This window comes from Mirounga angustirostris, unplaced genomic scaffold (genome assembly GCF_029215605.1).
Source record: "Mirounga angustirostris isolate CCGP_5_RB_7025 unplaced genomic scaffold, mMirAng1.0.hap1 SCAF_6, whole genome shotgun sequence".
Classification (NCBI taxonomy): Eukaryota; Metazoa; Chordata; class Mammalia; order Carnivora; family Phocidae; genus Mirounga; species Mirounga angustirostris.
Genome location: NW_026991714.1, coordinates 125,731,823 through 125,750,328, shown reverse-complemented (window position 1 = coordinate 125,750,328; position 18,506 = coordinate 125,731,823). Strand labels below are relative to the sequence as shown.

At 38.0% G+C, this 18,506-nt stretch overlaps 1 protein-coding gene and 1 pseudogene across 3 annotated transcripts in view; both read left to right on the top strand.

Annotated features, from left to right (window-relative positions):
* HPSE2 (heparanase 2 (inactive)) overlaps positions 1–18,506 on the top strand; it is a 655,327-nt gene that overhangs the window by 366,282 nt on the left and 270,539 nt on the right. The window lies entirely within an intron of this gene.
* Positions 15,545–16,200, top strand: LOC123842143 (ATP synthase subunit O, mitochondrial-like; annotated as a pseudogene).

Sequence of the window (18,506 nt, the reverse complement as noted above, 5' to 3'; positions counted from 1 at the left end):
TGCTCTTGAAAAACCCAACCTGCAACACTCATCTCTGAAGGAACTCATTTCTATGACTTCAACTATGAACCCTCCAACTATGCTGATGTATTCCAAGTATGTTTCTATGGATGGGTCTCTCATACTTGATTCATAAATGCATCTTAATACCTCTCTATTTAAAAGTTTCACTATTTTCCAAAGAGGACTGAACTTACCTTTCTATTCATTCATCCAACAAATATCTCTTGAGTGGCTACCATGTTCCAAGCACTGTATCACTGAGGTTATAACAATGAAGCAAACACACATAAACACACCCAGCCCTCATAGAAGGCATTCTACTGGGAAAGAGAGGTAATAAAAAAGATAAATACATAAAGTGCATTATAAATTACAGAGTGACAGGTGCTAAAAGAGCAAGAAAGAAGGATGGGAAGTGTGTGTGTGTGTGTGTGTGTGTGTGTGTGTTTGGGTTTTTGTGTGGGGAGGGGGACAGGAAATTTTAGATAGGGTGGCCAGGGAAGGTATATTAATCAAAATAGGCTATGCTTTGCTATAGTAATAAATCTAAATATCAGTGGTTTAGCCCAACAAAAGTTTAGTTTCTGCTCAGAGGAAGTCTGATATAGGCGATTCCTTACTCCATCCAGCAATTCAGGATTCTAGGCTTCCTCCGTATTTAGATGCTACCACATTGACATATAGTTTCTAAGGGAAGAGACAGATGACAGAGAGAGCACCAGAGGTAGGTGTCTTGGCCTGGAAGTAACACATTACTTCTACTCATGTTCTCATTTGCAAAACTAAGTCATGTGTTCCCACCCTTAACTATAATACAAGGGAAGCTAAGAAATGCCTTCCTGTCTGCCCAGAGAAAGGAAGTGGTGTGGTGATCATGACATTTTTTGGTTTCTGCTACAGAAGGCTTCACTGAAAAAGTAACATTTGAATAAAGACCTGAAAACATTTTCCCAGAATTTTTTCTCTATTTTAAGATTTGTCTAATGTATTTTTACTCACAACTCCTTTCCTGTTGAAAACATATATTTATCTTATGTTTTTCTTTCATCTTCTCTATCTAAATGATCAAAGTCTAGCTCTTGTCTATAGTATTGTAATAATCTCCTATATTCTATTTCTATCCCTACCCCTAACCCACTCTCCAGTCCCCAATCCATCTTCTGTGTCACAGCTGGGGTGAAAGTTCTAAAACAAAAATCCTGTTGATGTATGCTTTAGTTAAAAATATTTTTTTATTTAAAAAAATATATTTTTTATTTATATAAGAAACACAATTGTAACAATGCTTCTATGATTTCCCACCAATTACTATTATTTACACATCTCAAAAGTTATAACAAGGAGCAAGACTGAAAAAAAATAAATATTTCAGTACAAATGAAATATCTTCTTAATAAAAATTTAGCTATTTGTTAATCATCACCAGCACTAATTGATAAACACAATTTTTTTCTAAGAATTAGAGATTTTCTATGCTTTGTGCTTGACTATGGTTTCATTTCCTATATTAGCTCTTTGCACACTTGCCTCAACTCTTAAGTTTTCTGCCTCTAATTTATGAGAAAGGTATCACCTGTTTTCTGAGTACTTTGTAAACAGTTCTGAGAACCTTTTCTAAATCTGCCTTCCTGCATATGTTTCTTCCTCTTTCCCTCTCCCTCTTCCTTACTTTTGTCCTTATAAAGGAAACAGTTTTAATTTTATGTAATTAAAAAAAAAAACTTGCTCAGAGAGTTCCAGCTTAAAGAAAAAAAAAGTATTATGGGAGATCCCCCATGCTTGCAACCAATGTTTGGCTATGTAGTCAGTCTTTTCCAAATCAAGCAACTCCCTACCCTTTGATGTCAGCTTCTTGGTAAAAACTTTCTAAGTTAACTCCAATGGTTTGGACTTCAAGATAAATGTTTTCTAATAGTAATACTACTAGTATTACTGATTGACTGAAGTCTTCCCCTCAGTAAAATAATGGAACTACAGAAAAGAGTACCCTTCCCTCATTTGTGTACCTACTGTCCATGTTGAGTGAGTTGAATAATATGGGAGTGCTTCTTCCTCCAGCTTTATTACAGGTGATTCTACCTCACCCAAGTCTCAGTTTCAATGTGTGGAAGGAGCTCTATCTTTTGGAAGAGAGAGAGGGAAATATTGAATAATAATTCAATAAATTGAATAATTTCAAGGCATTCCTGTGTTAGTGATTTCAGACACTGATCTTCCTCAGAGCTTTCAATGATTTATCTCTGCATCTATCAGATGATGGAAAATGAGACACTAAGAAATGAATTTTTCTCCTTCATGGGCTATATTCATATCAGTGCATTTCCTCACTGCCCCCTGAATCCATTTTCTGCCCAGTAACCAAAATTGAGCTAAATTTCATCCTGCAGCTTAAAATTAAATTAAAATTAATCTCTCACTTAACATCTGTTTCACCAACTCTAAATAAATCTATTATTTAGATTTTCATGTGTAATTTGATATAAATCTCAAAGATGACACGTTGGATTTCTGTTATATCATCAGTGAAGTCCATCAAACTTGACTGTGACTTGGAACTTTATCCTTTATTTGACTTTCACAACTTCTTTGAGATGATTTCTTATAAGAGGAAAACCTCTTCTATACCAGAATGTATCACACAAGTTCTCTTGTGATTTCTCTAGGCCACTTCTTAGATTCATGGACAGTGAGGGCAGAGAGCAGATGGACATTGGATATCATCTGATTTAACCACTGCCTTTTATAGATGAACAAACTAAGGCTCAGTGATGATAAGGGACTTGCTGTAGTAGTCATCCTGGAAGCAGAATCCTGACAACTTGACTTCCTGTATGCATAGGTTTGGTCTTGGGTGTTTTTGTGTCTAATATGTTTGTATTAGGCATACCTGTGGCATGAAGGGCTACATCACTTTTCTCTTGATTTAGAACACCCAGCAAGAAATGCTGGTGGCATGAGAGGACCTATGCCTCAAGGAAATATAAGTAGTTAAATGTAGCTATAACATAAGGAGTAAAAAGGCAATGTGATAAGGGAAGAGAAAAGATAGGGAGATGGGGACTCCTTCATAAGGAATCTTCAGGTTGTTATCCAAAATGCAACAAGGATTTTATTGGGGCTTGACAGAGAGTTTTAAAAAATTGTTTTATTTTGTTGTGAGGCAGAAGAAGACTATAATATAGAGGACAAACAACAAATTAATAATGTTATTAGAAGACAAAGTTTCAACTACCCTGTTTGTAAAATGTTAACATGTTTACTCTTTGCAAACTTCTAGTATCCCATAATAATGTACTTTATTGGTCTGACAGCTGTAAAAACTCTAGGACATAATTCAGTTAGGTTTTCCCTTATTTATTTCCCTTTTTTCTCATTGCTGAAATGAACTTAAGTTTATCTCATTTGGTTATTATGAGGATTCGATGAAATTTTGCTTGTAATTGTTTTCATATTCTTTTGTGTGAAAGAAAATGGCTGGCTTAAATTCAGTTTGTCTGTTGAACTAACTACCTAGCCACTTCCATATATTGCTTTTAAGTCTTGCATTAACTTGTGATATGGTGCTTACTTGGGAATTAAACCTGCCTGAGGTGCTGGAGATGAAAGTACATGGCTTTGGTAATTCAACTTTAATGACCTCTCCCTACCATTTTTTTTTTTAATCTCTAAGAAATTCAAGTTGTTTTTATTACATGGAAAATGTCTACTGGAAGAACAATTTAGCAGTGGTGATTGTCTCCTCTCTCTCTCTTCTCCCCACCAACTTTTATTTTGAAAAATTTAAAACCAGAAGGAAAGTTGAAAGTTTAGATCCATCAGTTGTTTACATTTTGCCACATTGCTTTCTTTCTATCACCTAGCCATCTACCTATGTAATTTTTTGCTGAATCATTTGAGAGTAAATTGTAGACATCGTATTTCATCCCTAAATACCTTAGCATGCATCTCCTAGGAATAAGAACTTTCTCCTGCATAAACACAATACCATTACAACACCTATGAAACTTGACATTTATTGATTCAATATCATCTAGTACAAAGTTCATATCCTAGTTTTCTCTAATTATCTTAATAATGTGCACAGTAGGTATTCCCACCCCATCCCCATCAATCCTAGATGCAAAGAAGAATCATGTTTACATTTAGTTTTCTTCTTTAGTCTTCCTTAATCTAGAACAGTTTCCTCAATTATATTTTGTCTTTTATGATGGTATTTTTGAAGAGTCTGAACCAGTTTTCTTATAGAATGCACCTAAAACTGGATTTGTCTGGTTGTTTCCTTATGGTTAGATTCTGTTCAAATATGTTTGGCAAGACTGCTACATAGATGATGTATAGATCTCCTTTTTAGAAAGCTCTCTGGTTGTAGTGTAGAGACAGGATTGAAGAGTGCTAAATGGGGAGGCTGTGTTCTCAGTTTTTCAGGTGAATGACATGGTGGCCTGAATTAGTGTAGAAGTGGTAGGGACTGTGGAAGGGAAAATCTGGGAAAGGTTTAGAATGACCAGCTTTGGTTGTGATAGGTGATAGAGAGGGAAGAGCCTAGAATAATTCCCACAGTTACTGGTAAATGATTATATCACTTATCAATTCAGAGAATATAAAAAAAATTATTGGGATGGTTGATGAGTTTATTTTTTCACATGTACTATTTGAAATGCCTGTGGACCATTCAAATAGAGATGATTGATATGACCAGTATGGATGGAGTTCAGGAGATGAACCCTGGACTAGAGATTTAAATTTGGAACTAAAATATTAGCTATATATTGGTAGGAGTAAAGCAATAGGGATGGATCAGATTGCCTTGAGAGAGTATTAGGTGCAGAGTGATGGGGTGATGAAGCATTCTTAGTTAAGATTTGACCAGAGCTCCTGTGGTCTTTCCCTAGAGTTCTTGCTTAGTCTCTCAGTATTTTAAGTTCTGAGGTTGTTTCACTGTTTTGATCATTAGTCATCACCTAAACTCAGAATTGTTGGGCCTCATCCAGACTTCATTTGCCCCAACTAGACTAGAGAATCACTGGCACTGTCCTCATACTCATAGTAATCCATATTTCATCCAAGTACCCTCGAGTAAGTGTGAGGCTGTATCTTCCAAAGGAGCCACATCCTATTTAAGATGGGACTACCAGACCTTCCCCACTGTTACTTAGTTCAATCCTAGAATGTGCTGAGGCACATTATGCAAATAAACCAAACACAATAAAGATGATCATACATCAGGTGTGCATGTGCACATCTGGATTGCAATTCTGTAATGGAATGGTCCCAGACTGACCCAGCAGAAGAAAAAAGAAAGGAAACCCAAAGAATGTTCTCTCAGCTCCATTTAATGCCTTGACTTTATCAAACTTGTGTGCTGTGTTTCTACCTGTAGCTCTCAGCATATGGAGAAAAGAGTCAGAACCCAATCATTCTTTTCCACTCTGCCAAGAAATCTTTTATACTTCCTCCACAGGTAGGACTCCAGGTCACCAATAACACTAGGGAGTGTTTTATTGACACTTGCGGTATTTTATCATCAAAACCCTCTCATTCCCAACACACTTAGAATCATGTCTGATGAATTTCTACAAAGTGGAAATTCTTATTTAATGACCTCTAAAGAGGAGACGAAGGAGATTGAGGCGATATAAGAGGAAAAGGGAAAGCTTATTGCAAGGGAGGGGAATGCTGAGCCTGGTGGGGAAGACTGACTGTTCAGCTGCCAATGCCTGTTACTTAAGAACTGACATTTTCCAGATCCCACCTCAGGGAAGGCAACACCTGATTTCACTTAAAATTGCAGCATCTGCCTTGCTGCTTTCCCTTGACCAGGCCCACACCTCACCAGCCAGAGCCATGATGACTAAAAGAAAGGAAGGTGCAATTAACTGGTGAGTGGAGGTTGGGATGAGTGGAAACCTCTTGAGAGTTCTGATCTGATTGTGTGGCTGAATTAGGAGGTTTCTCCCACACACTAACACACATTAATAATATAGTCAAGTGCCAAGAAGCAGGAGGGAGACCTGACACAATCATTTAAACATAATGCTGCATTTTGTTTGGGTGGTTGTTGGTGGTGTTGGTTTCATAGCTGTAGCTCTCTAGCTTCTGCTTTCTTGAATCACTAGCTTTGGGGAGCAGATAGGAATATGTGGAGCAGATAGGAATTCTTCTCTTAAATATTACATTATCTCTTAAATATCTCACCAAGAAGAACTGTAAAAGTTGATCAGGACACTAATGTTCAATTATATTATTTTCTGTTCTGGTTTATAATGTCTTCTCTATCCTCACTGTTTTTTTGTGTGTGTACACACATGCACATATGTACACACAGACACATACAGTGAAGGCAGAGAAGAGATTAAGGACCAAAATAGGTGTGTGTATGTATGTATGTATGCATGGATATACAGATGTAAAAAAATATTAAAATATATGTGTACATATATATGTATATATATGTTTATCCAAAAGATGATTAAAATTTCCTGGTGTTAGTTTTAATCTAAAAGATCTCCATTAAGGCTGCAATAAGACAGAAAGCTCAGAACTGCAGCCAAAGCAGAAAACTTTAAAAGCACATAAATATGGGCGCCTGGGTGGCTCAGTTGGTTAAGCGACTGCCTTCGGCTCAGGTCATGATCCTGGAGTCCCGGGATCGAGTCCCGCATCGGGCTCCCTGCTCGGCAGGGAGTCTGCTTCTCCCTCTGACCCTCCTCCCTCTCATTCTCTCTGTCTGAAATAAATAAATAAAAATCTTAAAAAAAAGAAAAAAAGCACATAAATATTTATTTAGTGATTTTTTTAAAAAACAAAAGTATTATATTTATTGTTTTGCAATATATGTTTCACCTAGCAATATTAATATTTTCCTATGTCAAAAAAATATTTTTCTGTAGTGCATTTATTGAATCTGTCCTATGGATTTATTTATTTATTTCTCCTATTATTGGAAATTTAGCCAGTCTTTCACTCTCTCACTTTCTCTCTCTCTCTCTCTCTGCCATTAAACAAAACTGTGATGAACATTCTTTTTGTTTGTTTCTTTGTTTTTATTTTACATTTTTTATTTTATTATGTTATGTTAATCACCATACATTACATCATTAGTTTTTGATGTAGTGTTCCATGATTCATTGTTTGCTTATAAAACCCAGTGCTCCATGCAGAACGTGCCCTCTTTAATACCCATCACCAAGCTAGACCATCTCCCCACCCCCTCTCCTCTAGAACCCTCAGTTTGTTTCTCAGAGTCCATCATCTCTCATGGTTCATCTCCCTCTCCGATCCCCCCCCTTCATTTTTCCCTTCCTACTATGTGATGAACATTCTTATGCATTTGGAATTCAGTTCTCTAAATTCCTCAGAGAAAATATATAGAAATGGAGTTTTTTAGTCAAAGGGTATATGCATTTTTAAAGCTTTTGATACATATTGCCAAAATATCTTTTTCCAGAGGAGGTGTGAAAGTCTTATGAGGATTACCTGATCTGAAATTTCCATAAACAAATTGGAGTTTAGAGCAGGGGATTACAGATTACAAGGGAGGTCATTACTGTATATCCTAAAAGTGTCAGAACCAGAATAATTGGGATAGTTGTCCTTGAGCACTGTGCAAGAGTAAGTCCTCTCTACTCCTGTGGACTGGTTCAGAGAAAGAGAGCTAATCTAAGGATTGGGCCTCTTATCCTCTATTAATGAGGTACTGATGGATGCAAAGGTAGTTCTGGTATCTAAATGAACCCACAGGTTCTGAGTTGCAGAATACTAAAAGCCTAGAGTCTCATTTTTTAAAAAATCCAAGAAAATGGGCACCTGGGTGGCTCAGTTGGTTAAGCGACTGCCTTCGGCTCAGGTCATGATCCTGGAGTCCCGGGATCGAGTCCCGCATCGGGCTACCTGCTCAGCAGGGAGTCTGCTTCTCCCTCTCCCGCTCCCCCCTCTTGTGCTCTTTCTCTCTCTCACTCTCTCTCTCAAATAAATAAAATCTTTAAAAAAAAATCCAAGAAAATATAAGGAAATAATATTATAATAGAAAAATAATTAAACCATAAAAGAATAGATTCTTGCTGTGGCAAATGATTTTAATACTTCTCACATACAGAATAGTCTTGACTCTGGGTGAAGGTTCATATACCTCTGGCTAGGATCTTGGGAACAGGCCACCAAAAGTAAGCTTTTAAATGGAGAACAGCAAAGTAGAAGTTAAGGGCCTTCAGAAGAAAAGGAAGTCAGTTATAATTCTTTGCTGTTCTCATTAGCTTACTGCAGCCTAATGGAAAGACTGTCCTTGGAGTTTTCATTTTTCTAGAAACCTCTGGTGTCTAATAAATTTCTATTCAGAGTTCCAACCTCCCAGCAGTTAATTCTCATACTTAGTGCTTTTTGCTAATGATATTTTTGCCTCAAGAATTTATACATGGAAGATTATTTTCTGTAGCCATGTCCAAGGGATGGAATCTTTCTCCTTATTTTCCATACTCATTCTTGTAATAAATCAAATCAAATCAATCAATAATAGATATTTAATTCACATTAGGCACAATTCTAGGACTCCACTCATCACCTGACCTTCATAATGTTCATTCTAATATGAGGGCCATATTGACACCAGGTATCACTGTCCACTCAGCCCCTGTACTAAATATTCATCAAAATGTCTGGGTGCTTTCTTTTCTTCAGTGTACAGTTGTCTAAATGGCTATAGGTACTTTTGTGGGGGAAGGAAAATCATTATATGATGCTATAGTGTTCCCCTTAAAGATCTGTCCATGCCTTTAGTCAATGGGTTCTGGATTGACTCAGGACCAAGAACTAGTAAGGGATTAGGACATTTTCATTGGGGCATCATCCTCAACTTCCTGCTCATCCATTTTTGTCATTTTTGTCTTTTTGTGGTTGTAGATATTAAGTAACACTCCTGTTGGCTACCCATCTTTTTGCCATTAGGGATGTCATGCTTTATTAACCATCTTCACAATTCCCTGCTGGTCTGGCCCTCTTGGCTGCCCCTCTAACTTTAATTGTAACCTTTTGGCTTCATATAGTTAAGTACCACCACCTGGGCTTGATTGCTTTTGTCCCCATCATCCCATCCTTATTGTTACTGACAAGGCCAAACCTGACCTATGGCTAAGAGCCACCACTGAACTTATTGGTGATGCTGAGCCTCTCTCACCAGCACATCTATTTTTTCTTTTTTTTTTTCACCACGTTTCTTATGCCCTTGGTGGAATGGTGTCCTTTGGCTTCTCCCATGGACCGTACTCCTCTGGTGGGTCTTCTGGCCTTATTAATATATCCATTCTAGCATGGCCACTTCCTTCAGTCTCTTTTATTCCTTCCTCTACAATCTGCTAGGGCAACTTAGGCATTTCTACTCTAAATGTCATCCTAGCAGTGAGTTTGCCCCATCCCCTGGGATCCTTGCCAGGGTGTTAAATCCCATGTCCCAAGAAAACACCCCCAAGTCACTGAATCCTTGATTATTCAGTCTTATATCCTGGCCCTCTTGATTGAACATCTTCAAAATTTAATCCCAGGAGTATATCCCTGGCTCCTGTTTATACACTCTAGCTAATTCTCCCAAATCCTTGACTGCATAGTCTCTTCATTTTCTTAACTAGTAATGCTGGGCTTTAGTCCTAGTGCCTGGCAGGCAGAAGAGGAGATGGGGCAGCTTCTGAGGAGGAAAATTGCTGTCTTGCAGGGAGAGGCTTCTGCAGTGTTTTGCAACACAGGGTAAGTGCAACCTCTTAACTTGGGAAGAGTGGGCCACCTTGTAGGCTCTGGGACCTCAGGAGCATCTTCAGCTCCAACATCTGGGGCATCAACCCAGAAGTCCTTAACCCATACTTTAGGGTACTGTGTTTTTTCACCCAGAGCCCTGATGTTATGATAACAGACCTATCTTGATTAAGCTTCAAATGTCTCTGAAGCCCTATAACTATCAGATCTTCAGTTTTCTACTTAGGTGTGTCTGCTCTTCCACCACAGAATATAAGGGTACCTTTATGAACAACCAGTGAAATCCTTTGGCTCTCACACTTAGCTATTTGTTAATGGCCCTCAACTTCTCATTATTTTTCTTCAGAGCCTGAATGCAATTTTGCAGTAATCTGCAACTCTGCTGTCCTTGTAGACATCCCGACCCATTTCTTTTGCAGCTGCCTCTGTACCTGGCTCTTGTCTCATGTCACTATCAGTGAAATCTTTAGCACCCACATTCCACACTCAAGATGGTATTTTTTCCCACAAGATGGTGAGTGAGCCAGTCCCAAATCCTCATCTTACTTAGACCATTCTCATTATCATCTGCAATAGTTTGAGTATGTCAAGAAGCAGACAAAAATATAAGACTATCTATGCCAGAGATTGTGGGCAGGGAAGTTGTCAAAGGGAAAGAAAGCCTTCAGACTAGTCCAATATCTGTGGAGAGAGGAAAGGAAAAATAAGGTAGCATGGAATCTTAGACTACAGCACAGTTCCAAAAAAGGTTCTGTCAGGCTGATGGGAAGTCCCCAAGTCAAATTTGTTTGTAGGAGTCCTGCAACTTGCTGGAATGGACATGCCTCAGTACCTTCACCCACCATTTTTAGTTACTGACTGGGAAAAACAGCTCATGGAAAATAGAAACTCAGCATGAACACAGTTATGAGTGTGGAAGGGCAGCAGCTAGAGCAGATTATTAGTTACACTCCCTGTAGCAGAATTTCAGAGTGGCATATTTCATGACACTCACAGAGTCATTGCTTAAGATCAATAAATCTTCATGTTTAGTACTAGCAGATGAAAGCAGCTGAGGGGCTGTACCAGAGAAAGGGGATCCTGGCAATTCAAATTTGAAATATACAAACACGCACAGATATAGTACACATAGGAATCAGACTCTACCATACCATTAGTATTATAAGTTTTTATTTAAAGTGGGTTCATACAATCTTTCTTGGGCCAGTCTAACAAATGACCCCCATTTGTGGCTTTGTTTCTATGTGAAAATATGTGCCAAATTTCCCACAGCTGACTGATAAGTGAGTCTTTGGAACACAACAAAATTATAAACTGAAAACTCCCTGTAGCCATGAGAGGCCACTTGGGCTTCTTCTGGGCACTTGAGATATAAACCACCAAGTGTGTGCACTATCACTATTTCAGTGGCTTCGGCAAAGGGACTTGTCTATCCATGCTGTTTCTGGACAAAGACTCTTTTTTTTTTTTACGTTTTTTCAAATTTTATTATGTTATGTTAATCACCATACATTACATCATTAGTTTTTGATGCAGTGGTCCATGATTCATTGTTTGCCTATAACACCCAGTGCTCCATGCAGAACGTGCCCTCCTCAATACCCATCACCAGGCTAGCCCATCCCCCCACCCCCTCCCCTCTAGAACCCTCAGCTTGTTTCTCAGAGTCCATCATCTCTCATGGTTCGTCTCCCCCTCTGATTTCCCCGCCTTCATTTTTCCCTTCCTACTATCTTCTGTTTTTGGTTTTTTTTTAACATATAATGTATTATTTGTTTCAGAGGTACAGGTCTGTGATTCAACAGTCTTACACCCTTTAAGCTTAGCAACAACATTCCATCTTCACATCCAAAAGAAAAATAATACAATATGAAAGTGTGGCTTTTGTATGTGACCAACATGACTAGTGCATATGTTTCTGCCTCATTATTCTATTCCATGTTGATAATCTGCTGGTTGTATCCAAGTCACTATATCACAGCCTATAAATTCTTTGAAAGCAAGGACCATGTCTCATCATTGATTACACTCAATACCCAAGTGACTAAATCAGTGCCAACAAGTGCTTGGTGACCTTTTTCCTTAATCCTCTCCCTCCTTCCCTGGACAAGCTCTTTATTGTTCCCCATTAGAATCACAATCTTTGGAGGGATGCCCCATATCTCTCTATAATCATTTCTCTTCCCCTGAATTATTTAGCATCCCCACCCCTCCCTCATGGGAGAGCTGGGTCTGCCCTAAAGCCAGAATGGTTTTAAGTCAAGTAAGAAGTGTTGTACTTCTTACTGCCATACAGTAAGATTTATCACTGGCTCAATGGGACCTTTGCCAAAAAACTGGCTAGTGTGTCATCATGGCATCTTAAGAAATTTCTTCCTAAGAGAATATTTTTCATGACTAAAGAAGCCAGTTTACATAATGTCCCTAACCAAAATATCACAACTGCTACCTCCACTTCCACTCCACCAGACAACAAGACATATTTAGAGGCTCCAAGACACATATGGAAGTAAGATTTTTTTTTTTTAATGATTACTGACATGTTCTGGAAGAGGTTGGACTATGGATGTTAATGTGATGGTATGATCTCTTTAGAATTCTTCCTAGTCTTTCAGTGATCTCCTACATTTCTTCAATTCAAATATGCTTTATATTTCTTATTCAATAAGAAATTGATACCCATTTTCTTATTCGACATTTAAAATAGCCTTGGGAAGTAGGCAAGACCGGTATTATTATTGACACCTGAAAAATAAGGAATCTGAAGTACCATAGAGTTAAATGATGTGCCTAAGGAGTAAATTTGTGACCAGTGATTAGAAAACAGATCAGGGTGGACTATAATCTTTAGGAAATGAAACACAACAAACAATAAATATGTATTTACAACACTCTGTGTGCTGGGCACTGCAGCTAGACTCAAGAACACAAGTAAGATCGAGGCATCAAAGAGTTCAGAATCTGTGAAGTGGTCCTCAAAGTTTTCCAGTATAAGACCATTTTCATTAAAACAAATAAAAATCTTTTTACTGTAGTTGTAAATCAACAAGATTACAAATCAAATAGTGCAGAGTTGCTTATTTTTTTTTAAGATTTTATTTATTTATTTGACAGAGAGAGACACAGCAAGAGAGGGAACACAAGCAGGGGGAGTGGGAGAGGGAGAAGCAGGCCTCCCGCCGAGCAGGGAGCCCAATGCGGGGCTTGATCTGGGGCTCGATGAGGGGCTCGATGCGGGGCTGATGTGGGGCTCGATCCCAGGACCCTGGGATTACGACCCAAGCTGAAGGCAGACGCTTAACGACTGAGCCACCCAGGTGCCCCCAGAGTTGCTTATGATAAGAAGCAATAGTCTCCTCCTTACTTTTCTGCCACCACCTATCTTAGCCCTTCTCTAGAGACAATGATTTTCATTAAAACAAGTATGTTAAAACTTTTTTTAGCTTTAGTATTTTTATTAGGGAAAAAACAAACTACACAAAAAGTATATAGAAAATAATGAAATAAATACCATCTACCCACCAATAACTAACTTTAGTAAGACTGAGAAGTCTTTACATATGGACATATTTGCCTCAGATCTTTTCTTTATTTTTATTTTTATTTTTTTAAAGATTTTATTTATTTATTTGACAGAGATACAGAGAAAGAGAGAGAGAGAGTGAGCACAAGCAGGGTGAGTGGCAGGCAGAGGGAGAGGGAGAAGCAGACTCCCCACTAAGCAAGGAGGCCGATGCAGGGCTTGATCCCAGAACCCTGAGATTATGACCTGAGCCGAAAGCAGACACTTAACTGACTGTGCCACCCAGGCGCCCCATCTTTTATATATTTTTTTAAAGAAAACATCTCAGATATAGTTAAAGCCACCTGAGTATTCCTTTCCAATCCCACTGCCCTCCATCTCAACACATAGGTAACCACTAAATTGAATTTTTTACTTACATTTGTCCTCATTTTTATTTTACTTATACTATAATAATACACATAGATGTATATATGCAGTATTTTATATATACATACAATGTATTTCTATAATGAATATATGATATTATTTGTGTATTTTGACAATATATATCATTCTGTGGTAAGAACACTTAACATAAGATTTCCCCTCTTTGCAAAATTTTAAGTATATAATACTGTTAATAAGTGGCCCTATGTCATACAGTAGATCTCCAGAACTTATTTATTTTGCATAAATAAAACTTTGTGCTCTTTGTTTGTTTGTTTGTTTATATTTATTCTTATGTTAATCCCCATACATTACATCATTAGTTTTAGATGAAGTGTTCCATGATTCATTGTTTGTGCATAACACCCAGTGCTCCATGCAGAATGTGCCCTCCTCAATACCCACCACCAGGCTAACCCATCCTCCCACCACCCTCCCCTCTAGAACCCTGTTTGTTTTTCAGAGTCCATCGTCTCTCATGGTTCGTCTACCCCTCCGATTTCCCCCGCTTCATTCTTCCCCTCCCGCTACCTTCTTCTTCTTTTTTTTTCCTTAACATATATTGCATTATTTGTTTCAGAGGTACAGATCTGAGATTCAACAGTCTTGCACAATTCACAGTGCTTACCAGAGCACATACCCTCCCCAGTGTCTATCACCCAGTCACCCCATCCCTCCCACCCCACCCCCCACTCCAGCAACCCTCAGTTTGTTTCCTGAGATTAAGAATTCCTCATATCAGTGAGATCATATGATACATGTCTTTCTCTGTTTGACTTATTTCACTCAACATAATACCCTCCAGTTCCATCCACATCGTTGCAAATGGCAAGATCTCATTCCTTTTGATGGCTGCATAATAATCCATTGTATATATATATACCACTTCTTCTTTATCCATTCATCTGTCGATGGACATCTTGGCTCTTTCCACAGTTTGGCTATTGTGGACATTGCTGCTATAAACATCGGGGTGCACGTACCCCTTTGGATCCCTACTTTTGTATCTTTGGGGTAAATACCCAGTAGTGCAATTGCTGGATCATATGGTAGCTCTATTTTCAACTTTTTGAGGAACCTTCATACAGTTTTCCAGAGTGGCTGCACCAGCTTGCATTCCCACCAACAGTGTAGGAGGGTTCCCCTTTCTCCGCATCCCCGCCAACATCTGTCGTTTCCTGACTTGTTAATTTTAGCCATTCTGACTGGTGTGAGGTGGTATCTCATTGAGGTTTTGATTTGGATTTCCCTGATGCCGAGTGATATTGAGCACTTTTTCATGTGTCTGTTGGCCATTTGGATGTCTTCTTTGGAAAAATGTCTGTTCATGTCTTCTGCCCATTTCTTGATTGGATTCTTTGTTCTTTGGGTGTTGAGTTTGATAAGTTCTTTATAGATTTTGGATACTAGCCCTTTATCTGATATGTCATTTGCAAATATCTTCTCCCATTCTGTCGGTTGTCTTTTGGTTTTGTTGACTGTTTCCTTTGCTTTGCAAAAGCTTTTTATCTTGATGAAGTCCCAATAGTTCATTTTTGCCCTTGCTTCCCTTGCCTTTGGCGATGTTTCTAGGAAGAAGTTGCTTCGGCTGAGGTCTAAAACTTTGTGCTCTTTGACCAACACTTCCATATTTATCTCCCCTTACAACCCCTGGCAACCATCATTATACTCTCTGTCTCTGTTCGACTATTTTAGATTGCACATATAAGTGAAATAATGTAGTATTTGTCTTTCTGTGTCTGGTCTATTTCATTTAGCATAATGTCCTCCAGGTTCATCTATTCTAGCAACCATCAATGGTTGAATGGGTAAAGAAAATGTAGTATATGGACCTACAGCCACCCAAAGAAGATGGCCATCCCAGCAGTTTCCGGGCCCTCCCAGCAGATGTGTTGCTTTAGTATATCTGTGGTCAGGCTGTTTGCCAAGCACATAAGGCCACCTGTTCAGGTATATGGTATCAAAGGTTTCTATGCATCTAAACAGAATAAACTTTATTTATTCTGCTGCATCTAAACAGAATAAACTGGAACAAATAGAAAAGGAATTGTTGAGAGTAGCACAAATATTGAAGGAACCCAAAATGGCTGGTTCCATTAAGAATCCTTGTGTAAAGCATACAGTGAAAATGAAAAGACTAAATGACATGACAGCAAACGAGACGTTCTCTCCCCTCATGTCCAGCCTGATCAATTTGCTTGCTGAAAATGGTTGCTTGAACAATATACCTGGAGTCATTTCTGCCTTTTCAACCATGGTGATCATACACCGTGGAGAAGTCCCTTGCAAGTAACCACTGCATCTCCTTTAGATGAAGCCATTCTTTCTGAATTAAAAACAGTCTTGAAGAGCTTCCTAAAAGTAAAAGCCAAGTATCGAAATTGGAAGTTAAGATTGATCTGTCAAGCATGGGTGCAATGATTGTCCATATTGGAGAGAAATATGCTGATATATCTGTGAAAACCAAGATGCAGAAGCTGAGCAGGGCTATGTGGGAAATTTTCTGAAGTGTCAATTTTTTGTCAGTGAAAATTTCTAAACTTAGAGCAATGATAAAATGCTTCCTGAACAACAATAAAAAAAGAAAATGTGGTGTATACATACAATGGAATATTATTCAGCCTTACAATGGCAGAATTTCCTTCTTTTTAAAGGCTGAATAATATTCCATTGTACCTATATACCACATTTACTTTGTCCATTTAACTGTTGATGAATATTTAGGTTTGTTTCCAGATCTAGGCTATTGTGCATAATGCTGCAATGAAGATGGGAGTGCAGATATCTCTTTAAGACCCAGATTTCAATTCCTTTGACTATATATCCAAAAGTGAGATTGCTAGATCAAATGATAATTCTATTTTTAATTTTTAAAGGAACCTCCATATTGTTTTCCATAGTGGCTGCACCAATTTACAGTACCACCAAGAGTGCACAAGGGTTTCCTTTTCTCTACATCTTCACCAACACTTCTCCTTTGGTTTTTTGATAATTGTTATCCTAACAGGTGTGAGGTGATAGCTCATTGTGGTTTTTTATTGTTATGTTAATCACCATACATTACATCATTAGTTTTTGATGTAGTATTCCATGATTCATTGTTTGTGCATAACACCCAGTGCTCCATGCAGAACATGCCCTCTTTAATACCCATCACCAGGCTAACCCATCGGTTGCTGGAGTGGGGGGTGGGGTGAGAGGGATGGGGTGGCTGGGTGATAGACACTGGGGAGGGTATGTGCTATGGTGAGCGCTGTGAATTGTGCAGGGCTCATTGTGGTTTTGATATGCATTTCCCTGATGACTAGTGATGTTGCACACCCTTTTCATATACCTGTTGGCCATTTGTGTGTCTTTTTTGGAGAAATGTGTATTCAGGTCCTTTGCCCATTTTTAAATTGAGTTACTTGTGGGTTTTGTTTTTGTTTTGTTTTGTTTTGCTCTTGAGTTGTAAGAGTGCCGTATATATTTTGGATATTAACCTTTTATAAGATATATGGTCTGAAAATATTTTTTCTCATTTTAGGTTGCCTTTTCATTTTGTTAAGTGTTTCCTTTGCTTTGTAGAAGCTTTTAGTTTGATGTAATCTCATTTGTCTAGTTTTGCTTTTGTTGCCTGGGCTTTTGATGCCATATCTAAGAGATCATTGCCCAGTCCAATATCTAGAAACATTTGTCCTATTCTTTTTTCTAAGAGTTTTATCGTTTCAGGTTTTACATTTAAACCTTTAATTCATTTTGAATTGATTTTTCTATATAATGTGAGATAAAGGTTCAGTTTCATTCTTTTGCATATGGATATCCAATTTTCTCAACACAATTTATTGAATAGACAATATTTTCCCCATTGTGTATTCTTGGCACCCTTGTGTTTTTTTAAGGTTTTATTTATTTGAGAGAGAGAGAGAGTATGTGCAAGCTAGAGGGAGAGGGAGAAGCAGGCTTCCCTCTAATCAGGGGGTCCAATGCTGGGCTCAATCCCAGGACCCTGAAATCATGACCTGAGCTGAAGACAGACACTTAACCAATTGAGCCACCCAGGCACCCCTCTTGGCACCCTTGTTGAAGATCAGTTGACCATATGTTTATGGCCCTATTTTTGGGCTGTCTACTCTGTTCATGGTCTATCTTTCTGCTTTTATGCCAGTACATAGTGTTTTAATTATTGTAGCTTTGTAATGTGGTTTTGCAATCAGAAAGTGTAATACCTCCAGTTTTGTTCTTTCTCAAAAGTGCTTTGACTATTTAAAGTCTTTTGTGGTTTCAAATGAATTTTAGGATTGTTTTTGTATTTCTGTAAAAAATTCCGTTGGGATTTGGATAGAGATTGCCTTGAATTTATAGATCATTTGGGGAAGTATGGACATTTTAACAATATTAATTCTTCTGGCCCAAGAACACAGAATGTCCTTCCATTTATTTGTATCTTTTAACATTTATTTCATTATTGTTTTGCAGTTTTCAGTGCACAAGTATTTCACCTGGTTAAATTTATTCCTAAGCATCTTATTTTTTTGATGCTAATGTAAATGGAATTGTTTTCTTAATTTCTTTTTTGAGTAGGTTGTTGTTAATGTATAGAGATGCAAATGAATTTTGTATGTTGATTTTGTATTCTGAGACTTTACTAAATTTGCTTATTAGTTGTAACTTTTTTGTGTGGAGTCCTTAGGATTTCTACATTTAAGATCTTGCTGTCGGCAAACACAGACAATTTTACTTCTTCCTTTCTAATTTAAATGCTTTTTTTCTTACCTAATTACTCTGACTAGGAAGAAGCCCACAGCTAATATCATATTCAGCAGTGAAAAGC